Source organism: Triturus cristatus, chromosome 1_2 (genome assembly GCF_964204655.1).
Source record: "Triturus cristatus chromosome 1_2, aTriCri1.1, whole genome shotgun sequence".
Taxonomy (NCBI): Eukaryota; Metazoa; Chordata; class Amphibia; order Caudata; family Salamandridae; genus Triturus; species Triturus cristatus.
This window is the reverse complement of record NC_140580.1, coordinates 1,077,140,809-1,077,162,521: the sequence shown is the minus strand read 5'-3', so window position 1 is coordinate 1,077,162,521 and position 21,713 is coordinate 1,077,140,809.

The window sequence follows — 21,713 nt, the reverse complement described above, 5'->3', positions numbered from 1 at the left end:
ATGTGGGCGTTTCCACGCAGGGGGGGCGTTCCGTCGCAGGAACACCCCTGAAAAGTGACTCAGTGAAATCCATAAGATTTCACTGAGTCACTTTCCCAACGCTGATGCGTCAAAACCCTGCGCCTGCTTGAAGCAGGCGTAAGGCTTGATGCACCATGTTAGGTATGGGGTAGGTTGGAACAGTGCTGAAGTTGCGTCGCGCTTGCGACACAACTTCAGCACTGCGCCAACCTTACGCCGGCAGATACGTCACGCATCTGCTTGTCCTTGCGCCACGATGCACCGCATTGTAAATGCGGCGTATCTGTGGTGGCGCAAGGGCAAACTTGCGTGACGCATCTTCCCTGGTGCATCCATGCTGATTTGCAGGGATGCGCCAGGGAACATAAATCTGCCCCATAGTATAAAACATAACATTCAAATCAAGCAAGCATACACCAAAAAAGTGATAAAACCTGCTTAGATCAAACATATTTCATAAGATGTTTGATAAAATTGATGCAGCCAAAACATTTAATGAACTCAGTAAAAAGAGTCACAAAGATGAACACATTTTGTCTTGGTCTGTAAATTCTCATGGTGCTGGCACATAGGTGAAAAGAAGTTTCTAACGGCACCCTACGCTTTAATAATGTACAGATACAGTCATGACCTGCAGCTTCTCAAAGTGCCAGTGCATGGGGGAGAGCAGAGACCCTGGGAGCACACAGTGCTGTTGTGATATCAGGTCCCACATTAAGCTTGGACATCATGCGCCTAGTCCTCTCCATCGTCAGAAGGTCATGGGAGAAAGCAAAAGCAATGCTTTGTCTCGTGCTGTATCTTGAGCCTTAACATGATTTGTAACCCCTAAATTTCAAAATTCTGGGAGTATCCACATTTTTGTCTCCCCTTCACATAGGGGGTACAGAAGAACAGTGCAGGCTCCACAGTTTCTTTGTCGGCACCACAGAAGGGGCATGCCCACCTATCCCGCTCATGTGGCCGACTCCAACCTGGGGTGAAAGAGAGCAGGGGAAGGGTGCCATATCGAACCTGGAGGTACAGTTTCATAGCTGCCCGAGGTTCAATCTCATCAAGGAACCGCTTCGTCTTAAACTCATCCTTCACCAAGAGGAAAGCGTTGGTCAGGGGGCCAAGCGAGGGTTGTGACTGCTTTAGGTTCATTGTGTACTAGCCATAATTGTCTTTGATGGTATTCTTACTAATAGACCAGTTGTCATTGGGCCTTTCCACAAAATTCCATTACCCGATTTTCTCAGTGTGTCTCTGATGGATCTAATCCATGGGATTTCGTCAGAACTTGGCAGATCCAAGATTTCTTCCAACCCCTGTCGGTATGATATAAGGTCGGGAGACAAAAACAAAATTGTGCAAACAATGGTTGCCCCTCTCCAAAGCATTATGAAACTCAATCGGTCTGGTCATGTTAAGCATGCAATTGTTTTATTTGTTTATTTATTTGCAATCTTATGCAATATGCAGAAATGAAATTGGCAAAAATGTCAAAAGTGAATACTGAGCACAACAAGCACATTCTATATTCTCAAACAGAACGTTAGCATTTTAGGGAGAGCTTGGGCAAGATATCACCAAGTTTCAAATTGTTCATCCAGAGGTGTAACACAAGCTCCTGCAGCCCCTGTGGTGCAGGGGCCTCCAAGCCCACCAGGCCTCCTTCCCCCATCTCTTCGGCGACCTCATTCAGCCCAAGGCCAATGAATATCTGTGAGATACTGGAGATTCAGGAGCCCCACATCACATTCTGCAGGTGGCATCATTTTGTGATACGCCATTGTGTGCCTCACCTGTTGCTAGACATGTGACATCTGGGTATCCACCAGGCTGTGTGCCACAAAGCACCATGAACACCCAGGTCTGCTCTTCATGAAATCTGCAGTAAGATGTTGACATGACCCTCGACACAGAGGTAACAGACTGCATATTTACACTATTCTCCACAAGCTGTGTTTATAAATTTAAAAATGCTAACATATTCATTCCCACAAATTGTGGTTTTACTTCTCTCCAATGGGTTTTGGTATTTATATTTATCCAACATGTTGGTGTGTTGTCGCAGAGGGGAAGATGTATTGAGCCCCGATTAAGCGGAGGACAGCAATCAAGGCCGGACTGGCCGTAGCGGGCACCGGGCAATCCCCCAGTGGGCTGCACGGGTGGGGGCTGGTTTTGGGCCCCTGGGGGCCGTTTTTGTTACAGGGCCATTTTTCTGCCCTGTAACAGCCCCCTGGGAAACCTACTGACCCTAGACATTTCGGAAACCTAGACACTCACTCGAGAAGAGGGTGGTGTTGCTTTCCTGAATAGTAGGACTGTGCAAAAATGTAAATTCTACCTGTATATGTCACATAATTTGGGTAATTCCTCATTATGCTTGTTATGTTAGTTGCATTACTTGGCCCAGTGTTGGTAGGCACATAGGGAATCCTACCAACTCCAGAAATGTAAGAAAACTAGACACCTGTGGAAGTTCAAGGTGGTGTGGCTTAACCCTCAATCTGCCCTCCTCAAGGGGCCAGAAAGTACACTAAACACCGGGCCTACTCCACACTGTAAGGTAGTGCAGAGGACGTGACCAACATTAAGTTCTCTGCACTAAAGAGGTTGGCACAGTGTAATAACAATCCACTCATGAAGACCTACTGCCTTTAAATTATGTTTTTTTCCAATAAGTAAATAAATTAATTATGATTCATGATTACTTTATTCGGCTTTTGTCATTGTAAAAAACCATAAAAGCAGTCACATAAGAATACGTCACATAATTATACAAGTATATATGTTAATAAAACAGATGTTTCATAAAAAGACATTTAAAAGAATAAAATTTGAGTTTAAAAGAAGAAAACTTCAGTAAGCCTGGAACACCATATAATTCTTATAAATTCATTCGATGTCGGAAAATATGTTTCAGAAACTTCACTATTATCCTTGCTGTCCATACATGATCCAATTGCTGTAAGGCCAATAGTGCTGGACGACATCTTCTAATTCCAGTGAGTCTTAAAAGCGGTATTAACCATTTTTTCCGATACTCTCTATAGAATTGGCAGAAAAAAACAGTGTGAATTGTTGCCTGTTTAGAAATGTTGTCACACGGACAGCAAGATAGAATTTTATCCCAGTTGTTATTTGTTGGGAAGGCAACCAAACGGTGAAACAAGTTCAGCCTAAATCTGACCAAAAGAAATCTTTCAAAGGTGGTAAGATCAAAGGTTAGATAGGGCTGAATATTAGGAGTAGTTTGGAGGGCGATACTTTGTTGTACTGTTGGTTTTGACCCTTCCTTAGCTATCCGAAGTTCTTCAAGAAGGCAAAGAGACTCCTTTTTCAACGTTTTTCTAGATACCGCTGTGATTGATGTTGGGACTAGATAGTACTTTTCCATGCCTAAATCAGTAAAAAAGGATCTTATGTAAGTTAACCATCGAATTTTAGTTACAGAGTCCAGCTCCATACAGTCTCGGATTATTGATTGTGTGAAAGTATTCTTATCCGAAGACCAGATACGGTGCCAGAGTAAGAGGGGTTGGATTCTAGCTAGATCAGAAATGTGGGGTATGCCAAGTTCGGTATGACAAGCAAAGGTCGATGCACTCGTGGAAGAGATAAAAGGTATTTCAGAAAGGCATTCTCGATTACCTGAAGTGAATATGTGTCTAGATAGCCCCACAGACCTGCCCCATATAATGCTACAGATTGACATTTAGCAGTATAGATTTTTAATAATTCCCCTGGGGGTCTTTTGCCCAGTTTTTCTGCAAAGTTGACAATGGCCTTTGTTGTACGTACAAAGTGAAGTTTTCTAGATTCAAGTGCTGCTTTCCACTGTAGTTTATGATCGATAATAATTCCCAGAATAAATTCATTAATAAATCTGTCTTACTGCTTTTGTCATACCGTTTTATAATAAACTGATCCTACGTATGGCATCTGACATCACATTACCCAGCATTACCCAATGATCCAAAAATACGTAAATCTAAAGTTTTTGTCATTGACTTGTGACCATAATCAACTCAGGCCGGCTGTATTGAGAATAATCTGTGCAATTCAAGCACTCTTTTTCATTGGAAGCATACAACTTCCATCCAATCAAATCCAGCTGGGGGGAGAAGCCACACCTATCTCAGTTGTGCTTCTTAAAGCAATTTTTTTGTTGATCATTTATGATCGAGCGACAGCTTTGCTGTCAAGCTAGAACTACAAAAGTCAGAGAAATCATCAATATCTGGTATTCCTAAATGAGTTAAAAGCAAATGGAGGCAGAACTGTTGTGTTAATTAAGCACAGGGAAGATTTTATACAAATTCATATGCATGTACATCTTCTCTTTTTAAGGACCTCAAAATATGTAGAACTGGTTGGTATTTTTCTCTGAGAAAGGCGGTAACACTAGTTGAACACCCCCTAATTCAGTTAAGAGTTCAGAGCTCAGAGGAGGACCGAGACATCAGGATTTAAGCTTAAGTTGAAAGCTCTTCTTGAGGTGCTTATGTGGAGGCCTCTATACTTTCCATCTAGTGTACTAGGTTTGACGCTAAGATATCTGGGTTGTAGTTCCTGATAATGTTATAAGGACTGCCCATGAAGTATCTTAGGGATCAGTTGATGCACTTAACCTGTTTTACTCCCTGGTTTTTACGCAATATCAGCAATCTGCCAGTGACAATGCCTAGTTTCCCCACATGATCTCCTCACCCACACTTTAGATATCTGCTCTTGGCCTAAGGCTCTCCAGGGCATTGACATAGCGTATGATAACATAAGACAACATTACATTACATACAGCAAAAGGAATACTTACAAACTTGCATACTTTCTCTCTTACATCAGTCACACCTGACAATCGTGTCACATCGACAGAGCAACTATTCATCTATTCCTTAGTCGATTTGGACCCAGGAACACAACCCCTTAGACGCATGAAAGGAGACACACAGGTCGAGGCATTTGGTGTTGCTCTGTATGTACACAACATTTCTTCCAGCACTTGTTTCCTTGGTAGCTTGTCAAAGCAAGCTATAACTGGTTCTTTAAAGAGCGATTAAAAAGCTCAACTAGTCCATTATCTCTAGGATGGTACAAGGATGTTCAAGTATGCTTGATGCCATTGGCATCAAAGAAAGATCGCATTTTGTCAGGCACCATCTGGGTGCCATTGTCCACTACAAGTTTATTAGAGTATCCCTCCCTCTTGGACACCCTTTGTAAGAAATGGATAGCCGAAGCTGTATTTATGTTATTGATGAAACTGACCTCTGGCCATTTAGACATGTAATAAATTAGTACAATGGCAAACCTGGAACTCTCACCCAAAACTCTTTTTGGACCTGTTTGGACCAAAGCACTAGAGGAGCTTCCAAAGGGCTGATTGGGGATAGCTGAGTCACTTGGGTTTTGCTACTTAAAATACAGGGTCTAAAATCTCCCTCAATGCATTGAATGTCTTTGTCTACTCCAGGAGCCAGGAATCCTGACATACCCTATGTTTCATGGCTCCAATCCCTGTGTGGCCCTCGTGAGCTAACTCCAAGACCCTCCTCCCCAGCATGGATGGCACAACCAATGACCTAACCTGTAGAATAATCCTTTGCCACAGCTGACATCTGGGAATACATAGAAGTAGGGCATCATATTCTGTCCTACACACTTGGCCAACCCTGTGACACGCAAGCCATATTCTCCTTGATTATAACATCTGTTTCAAGTTTGAACCCCTGGACCCCGCGGACCAATTGCCGAATCCATCACAGACATCATCTCCCTGTGGGCCATCGCATCCACCAACTACACCCTGCTGGGAGACCTCAACTTCCACCGCGACAGCCAACTGGACCCCAGCACCACATCCCTCCTGGACAACCGCCACAACATTGGACTCTGCCAGATCATGATGAAATCCACGCACTCAGCAGGGCACACCCTCGACCCCCTCTTCAGAACAGGAAACTCCATCACCTTCAGCCACACCAGTGAACTCCTATGGACCGACCATCAATGCGTGCACTTCACCTTCAGAACACCCCATCCACAGACACCAGCACCTGCTCCCACGAGGAAATTGGACCAGAATCACCGACGACCAGCTAACCTCATCTCTCAGCAACTCCATCTGACCGTCGCAGAAAACGATGACACCAACGCCACAGCCCGAAACCTGCACAGATGAATCACCAACAGTGCCAACACCTTAGCCCCCCTTAAGAAAAACAACAACACCCACGCCAAGAAAGCTATATGGTTTACCACCGAACTTCGAGAGTCCAGACGCACTTGCCGCCACCTCGAAAAGGACTGGAGGAACACCAAATCCACAGAAGCCCACAACAACTTCAGAGCCGCCACCAAAGTCCACCACCAACTCATCAGAAAAACTAGGAAAAAAGCGATCGAAGAGAGACTCTCCAACCACGCACACAACAGCAAAGAACTCTTCAACATCAACAAAGAGTTTGCCCAACCGACCAGCGAGTCCACCGACATCCCACACTCACAAGACCTCTGCGAGAAACTCAGCACCTTTTTCCACCACAAAATCAAGAGCATCTATGACAACTTCGACGAAGACAACCAATACACTGAACCCTCACCAACCACCCCGACACCATGAAGCCAACGATTGACAACTGGACAGCCCTCACCACCGAAGACACACTGAAGACGATGGTGCCTCTTTTCAAACTGTTTTACCAACGCAGCATTCTCACTGTTCACTCCATCATTAACAGTACTTGAAGATTCACTCTGCATTTCAGGATTAGATGACTCATCATTCATTGTTACCTTGAGTGCCAGGTCACACTCATCCTCACTTACTCTCTCACTTGCTCTTTCCATATCACACTCTTCAACCTGAGATACAGTAAGTTTATGTGTGTTGTGACACACTCTGACAAAATGTCCTTTGCGGATTCGTTTAAAACATCCTTGGAATAAAGCTGGACAACCTTTTGCAGAAGCAACATGTGTGAGGCTGCCACATCTAAAACACACACACTGCTGTCTTCATTCTTTGCCTTGTGTTTTTTCCATTAGAACAATAGTCAGTTTTGAGTATTAAATCCCGCTCATCTTTTGCTTGAAGTACACTTACTTCCCTGATAGAACCATGTTCAAAAGGCAGGGGTATTTCCTTAAACTATGCTTCAGAGTTCTCTATTGTCCATGCTATCATAATGGCTGACTTGAGATCAGGGTCCTCTTTGGAAAGTAAACGTTCTGGTATTTTCTTGAATAATCTACTTGTTCTCGTGATAATTACATGTAAAGGCCAAACTACTTAAGGTAGACACAAAGTCATCAATGGATTCGTCCTGCTGCTGAGGTCATTGAAGGAACTCATGTCTTTCTAAAACCACATTTCTGGATGGTGAAAATCTTTTATCTAATGTTTTGATGACAGATGCATATTCGTTCATGATTTCTGCACTCACCATCTCTTCTGACGCCCCCTCCTGATTTAATGGGGTGTTTACGACTATTAAAGATATTGTTTTCAATATTGACTTGCCTTCTGGACACAAACTATGCTGCAGTGAGGCTTTGTTCTTTTTATTGGTGAATGTGTCACCATCTGTAGCATCCAAACATGCTTGAAAGACATCTTTCCAGCACACTGAGTTCAAAGATGGTAGGCCTGGGACAACCAAAAAAGGAGATTAGCCATAATACCATCCATATTCAGCAGTACATAGATGTAAATTGGCTGAACGTAGTAATGTGTACTGGTTACTTATTCTTCTGAATGACAGTCACTAAATGTCAATGATACTAGTATCATTCTGTTTTACCAAATCCAATATGGTGGTGGATTTATAAATCCAGATGCCCAAAGTTTTCAGGAGGTGGCCCCAAACCAATATGGTAAGCCTATGTGTTCTGGCTGATCCAATCAAAAATGGTGGCCTGAATACAGCGCAGAGCACACTGAGGACTGAATCAAAAGTCCTCTTTCTATGCCACTTGCTTTCTCAATATAGCAGATGCGCCCAAAAGATCTCCGCTGTGGCACACAAATTTTAACATGGAGAAGCGCACCAGAGAACCGCCAGCTGACTTTTTTGATCCAGGACATCACAATCCATAAGACACATGCATTGCGGCCAATGCAAAATATGACAAACTAGTTCCATTTCAATCAAGGCGAATCTGGCTAGCCTAGGCAAGTGAAGGCGATAAACTAGTGGTAGTTAAGTAAGGTACCTGCTTGCCGCCACTGAAAGGATGATGCCACACTGGGGCCCAATCAAAATGTAGTTTATTCACCGGTCTTCTCCATATCCTACGACCACCAGTAAATCACCCCAACTCCAATACTGGAATCCCTTCTCTCAGCATTCCCCCTCAATGTTCCTCATTCCAAGCACATGCTGGATTCCCAGCAGCATGTATGACACCTTCATATAGACAGGGCTTTTCACTGGGCATCATTTTGAGCGAGTTTCAGCATTGCTAGCTACAGAAACTACAATTCCCAGACTGCAAAGTTTAGCTGGTTAGAAGGCTTGGAATGGCTAAAGGTATCACACGTGGCATCCACCCTTGACAGCCACTCCTGGAGAGCGACCAGAGAGGCCAAGACATACAAGGAACCCAGAAGTCAAAGAAAAGACGCTACAAGATGCGTTTCAATGCCAGCCTAGTGTGCCCGGGGCATGTGGGCAAATGAGAAGCACAGCTCAACCCCTGCCAAATCACAGCAGCAGGCTTTCTCATCCCAAGGCAGACTCAGATGCCAATCTGCAAGTGATGACACAGGGATCTGCCTGTGGGTTTTCTACCAGCTGAAGCTGGGCAGGGACCACTGGTATGTGTACCAATACTAACATGCCCCTTAAGAGGCCTGCCCCCCACGGAGCATCTCCTCTCCCCTCACCAAGGATGGATTGTTCTTTGTTTTGTCTAGGATGAGGGGGGCTGCCAAACCGAAGGAGGCCTAATTGTTTTTGTGGTTTGTTCTCTCCCATAGATTTCTTTTTGATAAAACTGTAAAGCGCAGGGCTTCAAGCCTGTGCCTGTTACCGGCATACAGGCAGATTATAAGAGATCACATCAAGAATTAGTGCTTTTTTATTCCCACATGTGGGATAATCACAAAGAGACATGCTGGTGAATGTTCATAGAATTATCTTTGTGCCTCAGCAACTTCATATGCCTGCTGTTTTCAGTAATGACTTAAAGCAAAGGCTATTTGGGGATTTGGGGATAGCAAAAATCTAAAGTTGTGACTGTTATGATGATTGTGGAGTCTGTCAGTGGGAGGAAATGAATTATTAGACAGCTGAAAATCCATCAGTTTAAACCTGGGCTGGGCGAATTATAACCTTATGTCAGCAAAAGCATAATTTTCATTTTCTCTCTATCTCGAGCCCTGACGTTAGAAGTTCCACTCAAGTCCATATGGGACATCAGGAAATGTGTTTCTTTGCTGTCACTCATGTTGACGTAAGTGTCAGCAGGGAACCTCCATAGCTGCTTGGCTGCCTCATCTCCTATCCCTGCTTCTGGAAGTCCCGCCCCTGGGCTTCTAGAAATGAGAATGGAAGGAGTGTGCGGGAGCCACTGGAAACCTCAGTAAGCGGGTGCTGAACAGGGTGCTCCCACATCTGGACGGCAGTGGGAACGTTCGGAACGGCCAGATTAAAGCCAAATTTTAAGGGTATCCACACAAAATAAATTTTCTTACGATTAATCTAAGCATGACTTACTAACATATTAAGAAGTCATCCTGACAAAATGATACAGGTTACACATTACAAGTCTGAATGATCCCTGTGCACTCAAAACTGATAGGTAGTTCAAACATTCATTTCGGCGCCTCTTGTGTCACACGGAGTCCAGCCATGTCATCAAATGTAGAGAATGATGTGGGGAGTGTCACCTTCCCACTGGACAAGTGCGCACTGTATACAATGAAACACTATGGTTTCTTCACATAGTTCAATTTATTGATTGAAATCAAGGATTACTCCATAAGTTATGTTTCAACAATTCATTAGTTCATGAATCACTTGAATATCGATAATCCTCTTTTGATAAAGCATTCTTTGTGTTCAACTTTATATGTCCACCCAATGCATTTCGGGTCAATCAAATCTGACCCTTCTTCAGGGGTCTATAACAAAATGAAACAGGACCATTAAGTTCACTGCACATTATAAGCATGAACAAAATCAAATGATTAGCGTACAAATAAATGTCTACCAGATACGAGAAAAATGAGTTAAATGCGAAGCAAAAAATACATCTAGCCCTTCGACAATCGGGGAATGCAGTTCATAAAGTTTAAACTGTGATGAATAATGTGAATACAAGTGACTTCAATATAAAGCTATCTGTGTGATATAGTGACAAACAGAAAGTGATGGAATGTTTGGGGATGACCCTGTGAAAATCGCCCGTATGTTAAGTGAACGCGGTATTCTACTAACGGGACCGAACCAATTTAGGAAAGGAACGCCGTGGTTAAGATTAAAAAGTGCCTAAAGTTAACTAGCCAAAAAACGCTTATGCACGTGTATTTCAAAAGCAACTTACTGGGGACCGGCGGGTCTCGGTTACCGTAGACGCTCTGGGTCGAGAAAGAATTTCGCGCTGACTGTTGTAACGTGAAATGTAATGGGTCAAAATGGTGATCACGTGATAAGGGGAAAGCTGATAGTGACGTGTGTTTGAAAGACCAATGATATCATATCCCACATAAAACGTGAGTGGCACGTGATTGGGGAGGCAGCGGCTTCATTGATGTTTGCGCGTTGAGTTCAATAAAGTAGTGTGATGAACAGCGTGCAGTGGATATACCACATATGTGATGCAATGTCAGAAAGTGCGAAGTGAAAAAGTGCAAGTATATCACCAGAAAAATAAAAATGAACTAGAATGAAAATAAAGATAAATATAAAATGAAATATAAAAAACTGCACAATACAGCTCAAATACAAACAAAATATTACAGATAATATTCGGACCAGAATGTTCCTCATGCCAATGCGGTGTCCCTTCAGCACGTTATAGGAAACATGCATACTCTATACGGCCATTCATCCCATTGGGATGGGTACAGTTCAGTTTTTTGATCCAAAAATACTCTGTTCTTAATCTTTGTTTGAGGGGATCCTGGTCTCGGCGTTGTGTGATCGTTTCGAGTATGGTGAAACGTAATTGGGAAATTTGATGTTTAGCCTCAATCCAATGATTTGCTAAAGAAGACTTAAGGTTCTTCAGCCTGATGTTACTCTTATGTTCTGTTATGCGGATTTTGATTTTCCTTTCAGTTTGACCAACATATACTTTGCCACACGGGCATTTGATGACATAAATACAGTTGGGCGTGTCGCAGGTACTGGTGTGGTTGAGAGCTATGGGGTAACCTTTAGTAGGATGGGTGAATTTATTGCCAATAATAACATTTCCGCAATGTGTGCAGTTATGGCATTGAAGCATCCCATGCCATTTCTTCATAGTTTTCTGTGGTGTGTTTAATATTTCTTTCAAATTTTTGGATCGTTGGAATGCAAAGGTTATTCTGTCATCATATAGATCTTTCAAATCGGGCTCCATTTGTATGATTCGCCAATGTTTATTAATGGCTTTTTAAATCTTTGATGATTCTGTAGAGTATTTTAAGACGCATACAGTCTTGTTCTTTTGATGAATCGTTTTTTCTTGTAGTAGATCATCACGTGATTGTGTTGACACTATGTCTAAAGATGTCTTTAACACGTTTTCAGGATAACCTCTTTGGCGATATTTTACCGTTTGCTCTTTCAAGATTGTTTGTAAATCTTCGTTTTTCGATGAAATGCGTTTCATTCTAATGTATTGGGAGGTTGGTAAATGTTTTTTTAGAGCCTCTGGGTGAAAACTCTGGAATAAAAGACAAGAGTTTTTGTCCGTCTTTTTAGTGTAAACTTGAGTGGTGATCTGATTGTGATCTAGTGTCACTTTGATATCCAAGAAAGGAATGGATTTCTCGTCAATGGAATGGGTGAATTTTATGCGGTCATTGTGGGTATTTAAAATAGAGATGTTGTTTTCGAGTTCTTGACGGGATCCTTTCCAAATTACAAATAAATCGTCAATATACCTTTTATACATGACAATTCCTCTTGTCCACATGGGGTTCTCGAGAATGTAATCCGTCTCAAATTTATTCATGAAAATGTTGGCATACGAAGGAGCCCCCCCGAAGCCCATAGATGTTCCGCTGACTTGGTTGTAGAATTTTCCTTGCCATTCAAAATAACTGCAGTATAATGCAAATTGCATGAGTTCCATGATGAATAATTTATGTGACTCTTCCAAGTTACTTCTTAGCAAAATCCATTCTAGTGCTTCTAACCCCTCATTGTGGGGTATCGATGTATATAACGATGTTACGTCTATTGTGCACAACACGTATGTCTCATTTGCTTCAAGTACAATCAGCTTAAGTAAATTCAAAAATGAAGTAGTGTCTTTTATATATGTGATGCTTTTTTGCACAATCGGTTGTAGAAATGTATCCACAAATTTTCCAATAGGTTCAGAAATCGACCCACAGGCCGAGACGATGGGTCTGAACGGAGGGTTGATGGCATCCTTATGTATTTTTGGCAACATATATAGTTGCGGTCTTCTAGGAAATTTAGTATCAAAAAATTGCTTGGTTTTATCACAAATCCAATTAATTTCAAATGCATGTTCAATGATCTTGTGAAGAATTGTTTGGTATTCATGCGTTGGGTCAGATTCCAAGGGAAGATAAATATCTTGATTGGCAACGTGTTTATTAACACTCTTTATGTAAAATTCAGTGTCCATCAAAATAAGAGCACCACGCACGCATTTCATCGAAAAACGAAGATTCACAAACAATCTTGAAAGAGCAAACGGTGAAATATCGCCAAAGAGGTTATCCTGAAAACGTGTTAAAGACATCTTTAGACATAGTGTCAACACAATCACGTGATGATCTACTACAAGAAAAAATGATTCATCAAAAGAACAAGACTGTATGCGTCTTAAAATACTCTACAGAATCATCAAAGATTAAAAAAGCCATTAATAAACATTGGCGAATCATACAAATGGAGCCCGAATTGAAAGATCTATATGATGACAGAATAACCTTTGCATTCCAACGATCAAAAAATTTGAAAGATATATTAAACACACCACAGAAAACTATGAAGAAATGGCATGGGATGCTTCAATGCCATAACTGCACACATTGCGGAAATGTTATTATTGGCAATAAATTCACCCATCCTACTAAAGGTTACCCCATAGCTCTCAACCACACCAGTACCTGCGACACGCCCAACTGTATTTATGTCATCAAATGCCCGTGTGGCAAAGTATATGTTGGTCAAACTGAAAGGAAAATCAAAATCCGCATTACAGAACGTAAGAGTAACATCAGGCTGAAGAACCTTAAGTCTTCTTTAGCAAATCATTGGATTGAGGTTAAACTTCAAATTTCCCAATTACGTTTCACCATACTCGAAACGATCACACAACGCCGAGACCAGGATCCCCTCAAACAAAGATTAAGAACGGAGTATTTTTGGATCAAAAAACTGAACTGTACCCATCCCAATAGGATGAATGACCGTATAGAGTATGCATGTTTCCTATAACGTGCTGAAGGGACACCGCATTGGCATGAGGAACATTCTGGTCCGAATATTATCTGTAATATTTTGTTTGTATTTGAGCTGTATTGTGCAGTTTTTTATATTTCATTTTATATTTATCTTTATTTTTATTCTAGTTCATTTTTATTTTTCTGGTGATATACTTGCACTTTTTCACTTCGCACTTTCTGACATTGCATCACATATGTGGTATATCCACTGCACGCTGTTCATCACACTACTTTATTGAACTCAACGCGCAAACATCAATGAAGCCGCTGCCTCCCCAATCACGTGCCACCCACGTTTTATGTGGGATATGATATCATTGGTCTTTCAAACACACGTCACTATCAGCTTTCCCCTTATCACGTGATCACCATTTTGACCCATTACATTTCACGTTACAACAGTCAGCGCGAAATTCTTCCTCGACCCAGAGCGTCTACGGTAACCGAGACCCGCCGGTCCCCAGTAAGTTGCTTTTGAAATACACGCGCATAAGCGTTTTTTGGCTAGTTAACTTTAGGCACTTTTTAATCTTAACCACGACGTTCCTTTCCTAAATTGGTTCGGTCCCGTTAGTAGAATACCGCGTTCACTTAACATACGGGCGATTTTCACAGGGTCGTCCCCAAACATTCCATCACTTTCTGTTTGTCACTATATCACACAGATAGCTTTATGTTGAAGTCACTTGTATTCACATTATTCATCACAGTTTAAACTTTATGAACTGCATTCCCCGATTGTCGATGGGCTAGATGTATTTTTTGCTTCGCATTTAACTCATTTTTCTCGTATCTGGTAGACATTTATTTGTACGCTAATCATTTGATTTTTTTCATGCTTATAATGTGCAGTGAACTTAATGGTCCTGTTTCATTTTGTTATAGACCCCTGAAGTAGGGTCAGATTTGATTGACCCGAAATGCATTGGGTGGACATATAAAGTTGAACACAAAGAATGCTTTATCAAAAGAGGATTATCGATATTCAAGTGATTCATGAACTAATGAATTGTTGAAACATAACTTATGGAGTAATCCTTGATTTCAATCAATAAATTGAACTATGTGAAGAAACCATAGTGTTTCATTGTATACAGTGCGCACTTGTCCAGTGGGAAGGTGACACTCCCCACAACATTCTCCACAGGTTACACATTATACACCCTTGGTTTAGAGTACTGTCAATGGGTGGCCATTAATAGTCAGTCTGTTCTTCGCTACTCCCTTCATACTATATTGGTACCAGTCACTAAGCTTCAGATTCCCAAGTTTAGATTGCTGTCCATGGATGAACATTTGGCAACAGGCAGCCAATGAAAGGCCCGATTCACACAAGTAAACTGAGGCGAAACTCGAGCTTTACGACTTTCGGCATTCACAAAGGGCATTTACAAGTCGTAAGTTAGACTCTTGTCTCAGTTTAAACATACGTTTTGGTTTTAAGCTTAACTGAGATCAAAAATCCTTAGTTTTGGTCTTAAGTTTAACAGAGACAAAAAAATCGAAGGACTTTTTTTTCTATGCACATGGCTGGGTCCAAACTGGGGTGGCATGGCGAGCAACAAAAACAATGATGGATTAAACCCAGATCTTGTGACTGGGGATGAATGTTTGCATTGTTCAGCCTTCTGTCTGCCATTTGTTCTTTTTGTCACCCTTTGTATTTAGGACACCATGTTAAACATTTCTGTAGTGTCTCAACTAGTCTGTGCTACACAATCATGCCAAATATGGTAGTTGTTAGAGCCATAATAAAAATTAGATACTTCTAAAACCCAAATCAAAATTATAAAGATTCTTTTATTAAGATGTTGTTCTCAATTAAGAAGAGCAATAACACATTTCATAGAGAACATTGTACAGCAAGCAAAACTACACATATAGCCTCAAAACAACTTACAATAACTTTTTTGTACACAAGTAGTAGTCCAGGTGCACTTATTAGCAAGCACCAGACTAGTTATAGGAGCCGTGGTGCGTTGCCATATTTGATCAGCCAGAGAAATGAGTGACATCGACCCTTTCATATAGTCTATTACAAGGATTGCAAACCTCATGCCCAATAGAGACCCCATCTCCCAATGTAGCATGGATATGAACAGGGAAAGAAGGAATAAGCTTGGATCAGACTCTAATGCTATGTTTATTGAGCTAATGACCATCCCTTGCTCGGTTTCTTGAGACAAAGAAGAGGGCAGTGTGAAACAGGCTTGCAATAACAGAGCACTTATCTCCTAATAATGTGCATCTCAAGTTGTAGGTAGAAAATCATTATTTTGTTGATCTTTGTCATTTATATGAAAAACAGAGGAGCAGGAAGGCGTGTTTAATGTTCACCATTAATCTTGTATCTGCCACAGTCAGATGTTAATGAGGTGCAAACAAATCAAGATCTATGCACATACTGGGCATGTGGTGGGACTGGACCACTGGAAATAGGAGTTTGAGAGCTGGGAAATCAGACAGAAAAGGAAGTGAGGAAAATAATTACTTGTTGGAGCAAATTCAAGGAATAAAATAAAGAGAAAGGAATTAGAAGAAGAGAAGGACAAGTGTAGGAACTAACTGTAGGAATGAACGAGGGAAGGAAGGAAATAAAAGCCACATTCATATTATGCACTGGCAAAAACACTATGCCCATGATTTCTACAGTGATACCCACTGCTTTTTGCATTTTTTGCAAATGAGGGAAAACACTGAAAAATCCCCACCAAAATTCTCTGAAACTGAAAATAGGAAAGTCTAAACATAATAAATAAACATATGCATACATAGAGGGGGGTTTTGGTCATCCCTTTTTATCCATTCGTTTTTTCGGCTGTCATTCACATTTTGCTACCTCCCACCACAGCATACAGCACGGTGCAGTGGGTGAACACACTTCAGCCATTGGTTCTCTTGCACTGTGAGCACATAAAGTGGTAGATCACTAGTTTGCCAATACTTTTTTCTTTCCATTCTATATCCTTTTCTTAGTCACCCTTGTATGTTTACATATTCAGGTTACAGTGATTCAAAGCCAATAAAACCTTTTTGTTGCACCAATGAGAATGATGTTTTTCTGGTGATGCGGGTTATATCTAGAAAGGGTTTCTATGCCTGTTCGAAGAGCACATGGCTGCTAAGAAGAACTCATTTTTTCCATTCAAATTATATGTGAAGGTCCATTTTTTGTTAAACTTAAAGATTTTATTGCAGACATATGGCCACCATGTTTAGGCTGTATCATTTATTTCCTTTTTATTTTTATGGCATATATTTGCAATAAGAAATGTAATAAATAGTACTATCACAGCATCTTAATGAGGCTAGACTGATTTGCTTTTTCCTTTTTTCTTGCTTCTCTGACACGCCCACTGCTGTACAGGATGGGTTCTTAATTCAAGTTGTCCTCTCTGTTGCATTCACAAATAATAAAGAAAAACAAAACAAAAGGAATTCTATACGTGGGTACTGGTAGGATTATGCTGTTGGGTGACTATTACATACAACAGTACATTTGTGGTTACATCACTGCAGCACATACCTGGATCCATTACAGCAACACAGGAATAGAAAGAAGCATAAAGAAATATTATGTCTGGGGATAGAGTGCAGAGGTATGTTCTACAGATTAACAGAATATGTAGGCAACAAGTGAGTACAGAGGCAACTTTGGTGCAGTTACCATGAGAACTCAGAACAACATATGTGTATAAACATAGAAGAAAGACAGCAACACAGTGGGGTAAGGCGGGGTGGGAGAATCAGTTCAGGATGGTAGGAGACTGAGAAGAGAGGATATCTGAGGCATTTCCTGAATTACACCAAAGAAGGACCAACTCTGGGAGTAGTGTCAGACTCCATTCTGGTTTCCCTGTTATGCCTTAGACAATACTGAATGTGCACAGGAGTAGACAATAGGTTTGTTCCTACCCTCAGGGCCTAATTATGAGTAGGCCTGTCAGATGTAATAATTGTCAATTATAGCTGGCAATTACAGCTATGACAATTATAGCTCTGGGGTACTTGGCACTATTGATGCTGATGCAAGACAAGGACTCGGAGGTCCACCCTACTCTGCCCTTTTTAATGTGAGATTCTAAATAGTCTCCAGCTGTGTTTTTCATCGTACATTTGAATTTGTTCAATGTGTCTGTTCAAGACAATTTTTCTTTAATTCTGTTGCTTCTTTTGTCCCTGACACTCTTCAGCTTAAAGTGATGCTGAGTCTCACCTCCCTACAACTTAACATGTCTTATCAAGTGATATCTTTATTCTGGAGCCAAACTGGAGTCTGCCCAAGCTCTCTACAGTATTCGTAGGAATATATGACGTTACTACGCAAACAATAACAATGCATGCTTTTACAACGCGGTTTTACATCGCATCTACCATTACAATGCACGATTTTACAACGCATGCCATTCCAACGCATTTTTAGAAACTACCATTACAACGCATACCATTACAACACATACCATTACAACGCATAATACTTTTGGGGCAACAGTGGGGTAAGTGTTGGCTAGTGTAGGGGTAAAAATTACTATTCCCCTCCAGTGAGTGCAACAGTAGGGTAAGTGTTGGATAGTGTAGGGGTAAAAATTACTATTCCCACTCCAGTGAGTGCAACAGTAGGGTACGTTTTGGATAGTGTAGGGGTAAAAATACTATCCCCATGTACCCAGAAACCCATACCAACCCTAAAACTAAAAAATCCCCATTACTTACCTGATAATGCGTTGTAATGGCATGCAATGTAAAGGCAGTTGTGTTGTAACAGCTGTGTTGTAAAGGTAGTGCATTGTAATGACTGCGTTGTAATGGTTGTTTCCCATTCATAGCTATGAAGAATTTGTGTTTGTCTATATTTCCCATTTCCTGCTTCTTTTTAGGACTGCACATTTTCCTATCTGCACTGTAATGGTGAGCAGTATTTTAAGGGGGGCACGAACTGGAGGTGCACCAATAGCACTCCTATATTCCAGAAGACCTTCTGGCATGTCCCAAGGTTGTCTTTGGCTCAGCGATCCACCAAATTGGTCTCTGTTAGCATCAACACGTCAGCACTTGTTAACAAATCTTTAGTTCTGCACTGGCAGACATTTCAAGTCATAAGGCTTTTGCCTATTTTTATTTTAAAACGTTTTATTGGCATTTTCAACATCACATCATACATCACCATACAGTGCCCCGCTGGTGGCAGTTCACCATTATTGTGCCCACCAAACGTGGTGCTCAACCCACCTGCGCCTTCCCACCCGGTTTGTCAGTTCGGGTTGGACTGTTCACATGAGGGCCAGGGTCAAGACTGATTTGCATATGGCTGTATCCAAACTAGGGTGGCATAGTGAGCAAAAGAAAAATGGATTTAGCCCAGATCTGTGAATGGGGATGAATGTTTGATTCATTCATCATCTCGTCCATCATTTGTTGCCTTAGCACAGATTTCCTGCTGGCCTAATCTGTGAGTCTCCAACGGTCAATACTCCAACCCGCCCTAGAGAGTCCCAGTGGTGTTTGACATATTGTGGTCATTGAGGAGTGGTCTGAAAAGCCTCCAGCTAGATATTAAGTATCCCTGAACTAGCCCACTTAGGGCCTCATGTAGGTAGCATACCAGTTACCACTTCTAAAATACCGAACGACACCGAATCGGTATTTTAGAAGTGGTAACTCGCATGTAGGTAATGAGTCGGTATTTATTACCGATTCGTTACTATTCGGTAATTACCGAATCGGTATTTACCGATTCGGTAATGAGGCATACCTTCCCATTGATGGGAAGGTATGCCTCATTACCGAATCGGTAAATACCGATTCGGTAATGGGGGGAACACTTGCATGGGTGGCAGGGTGTCACATTGACACCCTGTTGCACCCCTGATTCGGCCATGTGTGCACATGTGGCACACATACATGCCCTAAGGGCATGTATGTATGCCACATTGCACACTGCTACGCGCGTCAAAATGCATAAATACATACTTTAATTATTTACCACCAACTAAAAGTTGGTGGTAAATACCGACTCTAACACACACCCACACACTCCCCCTACATCTCGATTTTGGTGTCGGAATTTACCGAATCGGTAAAATTACCGATTCGGATAAGTTACCGATTCGGTAACATTACCGATTCGGTATTATTACCGATTCGGTAATTTTAACGATTCGGTAAATTCCGACACCAAAAAATGTCCCCCTACATACCATTAGCCAAAATACCGGTCGGTAACGGTAAAATTACCGAAAATCGGCCGTTACCGACCGGTATTTGGCTACCTACATGAGGCCCTTAGTGTTGTAGAACCAGGAGGTAATTAGGATGTGATAGTGAAGTCATGGTTTTGGGCGCATCGGAGTATTGCAGCTGCCCTGAATGTTCCACCCTCCAAGGATCCACAAGTGCCATTGAGCCCCCAAATTTTGCCAGCCTACTGTCAGTCTTGGGTATTGTGATTGTGTTACCCTATCTAGGTTGCCTTGCCCCGTCAGGTTTAGGTCTCCCTCAATTATAGTGAGGGCATATAGTGTCATCAAAATCCACTCCCCTATTTTCCCCAGGCTGTCTGTCTGAGGAAGGTACCAGAACGCTATTGATAGGGGTATTCCATTCCAGTTACCGGTCACTGCTGCCTGGCAACCATCAGATGCTGCCCAAGTCTGTACAAGATGCAGGGGAACTGATTTGTGCATGAGGATCTCCATTTCCCTGGATCCTGCTGAAAACCCTGCATGTGCCAGCATTCTGTATCTACATTGAGCAAAGAATCCACACCTATTGCCCTCTCGTGAAACAGGACTATGTCTTGGTCGTGTCCTGCTAGGAATTTTGTGACAAACCCTCTGTTTAATCTACTACCCAGGCCATTGATATTCCACAAGAGGATCCGTAGGTTCACCTACCTGCCGCTGGTTTCTGGGGCCCAGCCCCCCTTCCTTGGGCATCTCAACCTCAGTAGCTGATATCTGTAAGTATTAACACCCACCCCCCAACAACAACAATCGTCCACCCTACGTCCTCGTGCAGTGAGTGTAAAACTACCCACCCCCAATGCTCTGGCCATCTGTCATCCCCTGTGAGTAACTGCTGTCTAAACCTGTCTATGTAGTTTAGCACCAAGTGTGTGAGAGTGCGGACCCCTGCAGAGTTCCTTTGACCGCCTCAGATGATCGTATCCGAAGTCATGGGGTGACTACCAGCTGCCTCAATTCATCCTGCTCATCGCCTGTGGTTATAGCCTCTCCTTCAGTACAGTCCTTGTCTGCTTCCAGTACTTCCCATCTATTACCAGTGGAAGAGGCCTGATGATGCTGGATTTTCGCAACTCTCTTGGCCCTCTCTTATTCCACCCAGATTTGGATATGGGTGGACCTGGACCTGTGACACCATGCGCACTCCAGTCTCTGTTTTCTCCAGCCCTTATTGCAGTCCCCTATAATGTTCCTGGGCACTATTCCCATGCATCAGAGGCAGTCACATAGAAGTGTGATCCATCCAGGTCTGTGACTCACAGTTTTGTGAGTAATCGGAGCACTTAATTTAAGTTCAGTTCCCGTAATAGCCGCTTGACATCAATGAAGATTTCCCTCTACTTTTACACTCTTGTGTTGTAGTCTGGGTATATGTTCATAGTTCCTCCCTCCATTAGTCAGAGGCTGTGGTTTCTTTGCCACCTGCAGAATATGATCTCTGTCATGGAAATTCAATTGTCGTGCCACTATAGCTCTCAAAGGGGCCTCAGGGGGGGGTAGACGACCCAACCGTAAACAGTATAGAAGGCCACCCTCCGAGGATCACCAAGCCCAGCCACTGCTCAATAAACAGGTCGGGGGAAGGTCCCTCCACCCCTTCCAGGAACCCCTCTATACGGACTTTGTTGCATTAGGAGCCTCCCTCCAGGCTGTCCAGCTTTCTCGCCAGGTTTGCGTTCTCTTTTTCCATTGTGGCAAGTGGGTCTTGTCCCCCTCTTGACATCCTCCGCTGCCCAATCCTTTCTACAAGCTTCTTGAGGCCAACCTGTCGATCTTGTGCTCAACCCTGTTTTGGTATTCTTCATAACCAATAGGTTTGC